Source organism: Triticum dicoccoides, chromosome 2B (assembly GCF_002162155.2).
Source record: "Triticum dicoccoides isolate Atlit2015 ecotype Zavitan chromosome 2B, WEW_v2.0, whole genome shotgun sequence".
Taxonomy (NCBI): Eukaryota; Viridiplantae; Streptophyta; class Magnoliopsida; order Poales; family Poaceae; genus Triticum; species Triticum dicoccoides.
This window is the reverse complement of record NC_041383.1, coordinates 409,843,303-409,851,467: the sequence shown is the minus strand read 5'-3', so window position 1 is coordinate 409,851,467 and position 8,165 is coordinate 409,843,303.

Sequence of the window (8,165 nt, the reverse complement as noted above, 5' to 3'; positions counted from 1 at the left end):
TAGTATGCTTGAAGTATTATTGTTTTTATGTCAATACTAAACTTTTGTTTTGAATCTTTCCAATCTAAACATTCATGCCACAATAAAGAGAATTACATGGATAAATATGTTAGGTAGCATTCCACATCAAAAATTCTGTTTTTATCATTTACCTACTCGAGGACGAGCAGGAATTAAGCTTGGGGATGCTTGATATGTCTCCAATGTATCTAAATTTTTTGATTGTTCCATGCTATTATATTATCCATCTTGGATGTTTTATATGCATTTATATGCTATTTTATATGATTTTTGGGAATAACCTATTAACCTAGAGCCTAGTGCCAGTTTCTATTTTTTCCTTGTTTTTGAGTTTTACAGGAAAAGGAATACCAAACAGAGTCCAATTGACCTGCCAATTTTTGTGGATTTTTTATGGACCAAAAGAAGCCCCCGAAGTAAAAGACTTGGGCCAGAAGAGTCCTGAGCCATTCACGAGGGTGGAGGGCGCGCCCGCTACCTCGTGGATGACTCGGAGACCCCCCTCACGTGAGACCGCCGCCAAAAATTCCTATAAATACAAAAAAAAACCAAAAAGAAACCTAGATCGGGAGTTCTGCCGCCGCAAGCCTCTGTAGCCACTAAAAACCAATCGGGACACTATTCCGGCACCCTGCCGGAGGGGGGATCTATCACTGGTGGCCATCTTCATCATCCCGGCGCTTTCCATGACGAGGAGGGAGTAGTTCACCCTCGGGGCTGAGGGTATGTACCAATAGCTATGTGTTTGGTCTCTCTCTCTCTCTCTCGTGTTCTTGATTCGGCACGATCTTGATGTACCGCGAGCTTTGCTATTATAGTTGGATCATATGATGTTTCTCCCCCTCTACCTTCTTGTAATGGATTGAGTTTTCCCTTTGAAGTTATCTTATCGGATTGAGTCTTTAAGGATTTGAGAACACTTGATGTATGTCTTGCATGTGCTTATCTGTGGTGACAATGGGATATTCACGTGATCTACTTGATGTATGTTTTGGTGATCAACTTGCGGGTTCAGTGACCTTGTGAACTTATGCATAGGGGTTGGCACGCGTTTTCATCTTGACTCTCTAGTAGAAACTTTGGGGCACTCTTTGAAGTTCTTTTTGTTGGTTGAATAGATGAATCTGAGACTGTGTGATGCATAACGTATAATCAAACCCGCGGATACTAGTGGTGACATTGGAGTATCTAGGTGACATTAGGGTTTTGGTTGATGTGTGTCTTAAGGTGTTATTTTACTATGAACTCTAGGGATGTTTGTGACACTTATAGGAATAGCACAACGAATTGATGAGGTGGTTTCGTACCCTACAATAATCTCTTCGTTCGTTCTCCGCTATTAGTGACTTTGGAGTGACTCTTTATTGCACGTTGAGGGATTGTTATATGATCTAAATATGTTATCATTGTTGAGAGAACTTGCACTAGTGAAAGTATGAACCCTAGGCCTTGATTAGAAGCATTGCAATACCGTTTGTGCTCACTTTTATCATTAGTTACCTTGCTATTTTTATATTTTTCAGATTATAAAAACCTATATCCAACATCCATATTGCACTTGTATCACCATCTCTTCGCGGAACTAGTGCACCTATACAATTTACCATTGTATTGGGTGTGTTGGGGACACAAGAGACTCTTTGCTATTTGGTTGCAGGGTTGTTTGAGAGAGACCATCTTCATCCTACACCTCCCACAGATTGATAAACCTTAGGTCATCCACTTGAGGGAAATTTGCTACTGTCCTACAAACCTCTACACTTGGAGGCCCAACAACGTCAACAAGAAGAAGGTTGCATAGTAGACATCACCTACTGCATGTGCCTCAAGACCCTCTCTAACGAGCTGAATGACGTCGGCTTCGAGGTTGGGGATGAAATCCTCCTCTCCACCCTCACGGTCGGCCTCAGTGATGATCTTGGTAATCCCACCTCTAACCTCACTCTTATGACAAAACATACTTTTGAAAGGACGGTGGCTTATCTCCATCTCGAGGAACGGCGATTGAAGAATCTTCGCTCCCGCACCGTCCACACCGCCCTCGTCGCCGGCTACTCACGCGGTACCCCTACTCCAACACCCTCGGCGCCCGTAGGTGCCTATGGCTTCCCATACCAACCGCTTCCGCCGGTGCCTCTGGCACCCGCTGGCGTCTATGGCTCGAGGTATCCGCAGCACCCCTCGGTGCCCCTAAAGCCCCCTCCTCCATAAAAGCTATCAGCCGATCGTTACCAACGCTGGCGTGGCCAAGGCAGCCAACCGCGCAACAACAGTGGCAACAATGTCGGGTCCCAACAGTGCCCCGGCCAGCAGTACTCGCCTCCACCATGGAGTGCCAACCACAACCCTTGGACCAGGGTCATACACACATAAATGATGCAGGTACCCCACGCCCCCACTTCTACCTGCTCGGATCACAACCTTTGGTGCACCAAGCCCTCTTCGCGGCTCCATAGTTGGGTCATGATGTCCCTCTGGTGCCCCCCTACCTAGACGCTCCACTCGGCTACGGCTCCTCGGCAGACCGCACTCTAGTAGTGCGGCCACGAGCTTCACTGGGTAACCCACTCCATCGGCCACACTAGTCCCCTACGACCTGGCTCTGCTAAGCCGCGCTCCATTATGTGCCCCCACCCAGTTCCTACACTGGTGGCGGGCACTGGTTCATGGACATCGGTGCTTCATCCTCATGGTCACTTATCAGGGTAACCTCTCCTCCGCCTTGATACGTCTCCGTCGTATCCATAATTTTTTTTATTATTTCTGCCAATATTCTGCAACTTCCACATACTTTTGGCAACACTTTATATGATTTTCTTAGACTAACATATTGATCCAGTGCCGAGTGTCAATTCTTGTTTGTTGAATGATTTTTGTTTCATAGAAAATCCATATCAAACGAAGTCCAAACGCTATAAAAATTTACTGAGATTTATTTTGGAATGTATGTGATTTTTGGGGAAAAGAATCATCATAAGGGGTGTCCCACGGGCCCCACAAGCTCACACAGCACGCGCCCTATACTTGACCAACTTGAAGGTCAGTTGAAGGTGTCCTTCTGCCACAAGAGAGCTAATATCCGGATAAAAATTCCCTCAAAATTTCAGCCCAGTCAGAGTTACGGATCTCTGGGAATTTAAGAAATGATTTTCGGCTAGAAAATAGGAATGCAAAACAGAAGAGAACAGGGAGAGAGATCCAATCTCGGAGGGGCTCTGATACTACTCCAACGTATCTATAATTTTTGATAGTTACATGCTATTATAGTATCAATTTTGGACGTTTCATTTGCAATTATATGCCACTATATAAATCATTTTTTGGGGGGACTAACCTACTAACTTATTGCCAAGTGCTAGTTGTTGTTTTTGCCTATTTTTGGTTTTCCAGGAAATCAGTACCAAACGAAGTCCAAATGCCATGAAACTTTTTGCTGATTTTTTTTCTAGACATAACAGACACAAGAAGCTTTAGGAGGAAGTCAGAAGGCGAAGGAGGTGGCCACAAGCCACCAGGGTGCGCCCAGGGGGGTAGGCGTGCTCTGGTCCCTTATGGGCCCACCTTTGCTCCATTTGACTAGATTTCGCCTCTATAAATTCTCTAAAATCGGAAAACCAACAGAGAGACACCCAAAACACGTTCTCTGCTGCCGCAAGTTTTTGTTGTCGCAACTCCCATCGGAAGGCATTTTTCCGCACTCTGTCGGAGGGGGAATCAATCACGGAGGGCTTCTGCATCAACCTTGTTGCCCCTTCGATGATGCATGAGTAGTTTACCACAGACCTATGGGTACATAGCTTATAGCTATATGGCTTTTTATCTCTCTTTGATCTTCAATACAACGTTCTCCTGAATGTTCTTGGAGATCTATTTGATGTAATCCTTTTTGAGGTGCATTTGTTGGGGTCCGATGAATTCTGAGTTTATGATCAGATTATCCTTGAATATTATTTGAGTCTTCTTTGAACTCTTTTATGCATGATTATTATAGCTTTGTATTTCTCTCCGAGCTATTGATTTGGTTTGGCCAACTAGATTGATTTATCATGCAATGGTAGAGGTGCTTTGTGATGTGTTCATTCTTGCGGTGATCTATATCCCAGTGACAGAAAGGGACAAGACACGTATTTGTATTGTTGCCATTACGGATAAAATGATGGGCTTTATTCATATTGCTTGAGTTTACTTTATCTACATCATGTCATCTTGCTTAAGGCGTTACTCCATTCTTTATGAACTTAATACTCTAGATGCATGCCGGATAACGGTCGATGAGTGGAGTAATAGTAGTAGATGCAAGCAGGAGTCAGTCTACTTGTCTCGGACGTGATGCCTATACACATGATTGATAACACACAAGTATAGGGGATCGCAACAGTTTTCGAGGGTAGAGTATTCAACCCAAATTTATTGATTCGACACAAGGGGAGCCAAAGAATATTCTCAATTATTAGCAGCTGAGTTGTCAATTCAACCACACCTGGAAACTTAGTATCTGCAGCAAAGTGTTTAGTAGCAAAGGAATATGATAGTGGTGGTAACGGTAACGAAAGTAAAGACAGCAAAAGTAATGTTTTTGGTATTTTTGTAGTGATTGTAATAGTTGCAATGGAAAAGTAAATAAGCGAGAACTAGTATATGGAAAACTCGTAGGCACCGGATTGGTGATGGATAATTATGCCGGATGTGGTTCATCATGTAACAGTCATAACATAGGGTGACACAGAACTAGCTCCAATTCATCGATGTAATGTAGGCATGTATTCCATATATAGTCATACGTGCTTATGGAAAAGAACTTGCATGACATCTTTTGTCCTACCCTCCCGTGGCAATGGGGTCCTATTGGAAACTAAGGGATATTAAGGCCTCCTTTTAATAGAGAACCGGAACAAAGCATTAGCACATAGTGAATACATGAACTCCTCAAACTATGGTCATCACCGGGAGTGGTCCCGATTATTGTCACTTCGGGGTTGCCGGATTATAACACATAGTAGGTAACTATAGACTTGCAAGATATGATCAAGAACACACATATATTCATGAAAACATAATAGGTTCAGATCTGAAATCATGGCACTCGGGCCCTAGTGACAAGCATTAAGCATAGCAAAGTCATAGCAACATCAATCTCAGAACATAGTGGATACTAGGGATCAAACCCTAACAAAACTGACTCGATTACATGATAAATCTCATCCAACCCATCACCGTCCAGCAAGCCTACGATGGAACTACTCACGCATGACGGTGAGCATCATGAAATTGGTGATGGAGGATGGTTGATGATGACGGCGGCGGCGAATCCCCCTTTCCGGAGCCCCGAACGGACTCCAGATCAGCCCTCCCGAGAGAGATTAGGGCTTGGCGGCGGCTCTGTATCGTAAAACGCGATGATTTCTTCTCTCTGATTTTTTTCTCCCCAAAAGCCAATATATGGAGTTGGAGTTGGCGTCGGAGGGCCACCAGGGGGCCCACGAGGTAGGGGGCGCGCCCCCCACCCTCGTGAACAGGGTGTTGGCCCCCTAGTCTTCATCTTTGGCGAGGATTTTTTATTGTTTTTTCTAATATGTTCCGTGGAGTTTCAGGTCATTCCGAGAACTTTTATTTTCTGCACATAAAACAACATCATGGCAATTCTGCTGATCACAGCGTCAGTCCGAGTTAGTTACATTCAAATCATACAAGTTACAGTCCAAAACAACGGCAAAAGTGTTTGGAAAAGTAGATACGATGGAGACGTATCAACTCCCCCAAGCTTAAACCCTTGCTTGTCCTCAAGCAATTCAGTTGACAAACTGAAAGAGAAAAAGAAAAACTTTTACAAACTCTGTTTGCTCTTGTTGTTGTAACATGAAAAGCCAGCATTCAAGTGTCAGCAAATATTATGAACTAACCATACTAACAATAACACAAAGGTCTCACAATTACTCATATCAATAACATAATCAGCTAGCGAGCCATAATAGCAAAACTTGGATGACAACACTTTCTCAAAATAATCATAACACGATATAACAAAATGGTATCTCGCTAGCCCTTTCTGAGACCGCAAAACATAAATGCAGAGCACCTTTAAAGATCAAGGACTGACTAAACATTGTAATTCATGGTTAAAATGATCTAGTCAAGTCATACCCAATATAAACCAATAGTAATGAATGCAAACGACAGTGTGCTCTCCAGCGGGTGCTTTTTAATAAGAAGGATGATGACTCAACATAAAAGTAAATAGATAGGCCCTTCGCAGAGGGAAGCAGGGATTTGTAGAGGTGCCAGAGCTCGATTTTAAAATAGAGATTGAATAACATTTTGAGCGGCATACTTTTGCTGTCAACGCAACAACTATGAGGTGACGATATCTTCCATGCTAAACAAATTATAGGCGGTTCCAAAACAGAATGGTAAAGGTTATACCCCCCCCCCTCCTCCACAAGCATCAATCCATGGCTTGCTCGAAACAACGAGTGCCTCCAACATCCAACGGGTCCCCGGGGGAGTTTTGTTTGCGATTATTTTGATTTAGTTTGCCTAAAGCATGGGACTGGGCATCCCGGAGACCAGCCATTTTCTCGTCAATGAGGAGCGGAGTCCACTCCTCTTGAGACTAACCGCCTAACATGGAAGATAAGGGCAGCCCTAGTTGACACATGAGCTGCTCGAGCATACAAAACAGAATTTCATTTGAAGGTTTGGAGTTTGGCACATACAAATTTTACTTGGAACGGCAGGTAGATACCGCATATAGGTAGGTATAGTGGACTAATATGGAACAACTTTGGGGTTTAAGGAGTTTGGATGCACAAGCAGTATTCCCGCTTAGTACAGGTGAAGGCTAGCAAAAGACTGGGAAGCGACCAACTGAGAGAGCGACAACAGTCGAAAACATGCATTAAAATTAATTTACACTGAATACAAGCATGAGTAGGATATAATCCATCATGAACATAAATATCATGAAGGCTATGTTGATTGGATTCAACTACATGCGTGAACATGTGCCAAGTCGAGTCACTCAATGCATTTAAAGGAGGATACCACACCATCATACCACATCATAATTATCTCAATAGCATGTTGGCACGCAAGGTAAACCACTATAACTCATAGCTGATCAAGCACGGCACAAGCAACTATAATCTCTAAATGTCATTGCAAATATTTTACTTCATAATAACTGACTCAGGAATGATGAATCATCATATTTACAAAAACAAGAGAGGTCGAGTTCATACCAGCTTTTCTCATCCCAATAAGTCCATCATATATCATCATTATTTCCTTTCACTTGCACGACCGAACGATGTGTATAATAATAAGAGTGCATGTGCTTTGGACTAAGCTGGAATCTGCAAGCATTCGACTCAAGAGAGAAGACAAGTAATATGGGCTCTAAGTTAAATAAACATTCATGCATATAAGAGCCACTAAGCATTTTCAATATGGTCTTCTCAACCCCCGAAAGAAAGAAAATAAAATAAAAACTATTTACACGGGAAAGCTCCCAACAAGCAAAAGAAGAACAAGAAATATTTTTGGGTTTTTCTTTTAATTACTACAGCAAAGAAATAAACTACTACTAATTTTTTTGGTTTTTCTTAAGGTTTATTAAACACACAAGAAGAAAACAAGAAAAGGAAAATAAACTAGCATGGATATTACAGTGAAAGAGTATGAACACCGACATCTAGCAATGAGTGTGTGTGAACATGAATGTAATGTCGGTGGGAAATACGTACTCCCCCAAGCTTAGGCTTTTGGCCTAAGTTGGTCTATTGCCAGGGGTAACCTGGCGGATATCCGTAGGTGAAGCTGGGGTCATACTGTGATGAAGAAGACTCTGACTGCCACTGGCTAGCAACCACCTCTGGATCCCAAGAATAAACAGACTGTCGTGGAGGTTCATCTTGTGGTTCCAGTTCCGGGGCAGGTGCAGGATTCCGATACGCTTGAACTACCGCCCATGAAACAATGTGAGGACCTGCAGACAAGTTAAACAAAAAGGGAGCAGGAAAAGTAATAGTCTCAGGGTGATGTTTATCAAAGTACAATTTATATTTGAGCTACCCTTCATGACTCTTAACAAGAAAATCATGCGCTAGCATGCTCTTATAATCTAAATAAACACGGGGCAGCGGTGT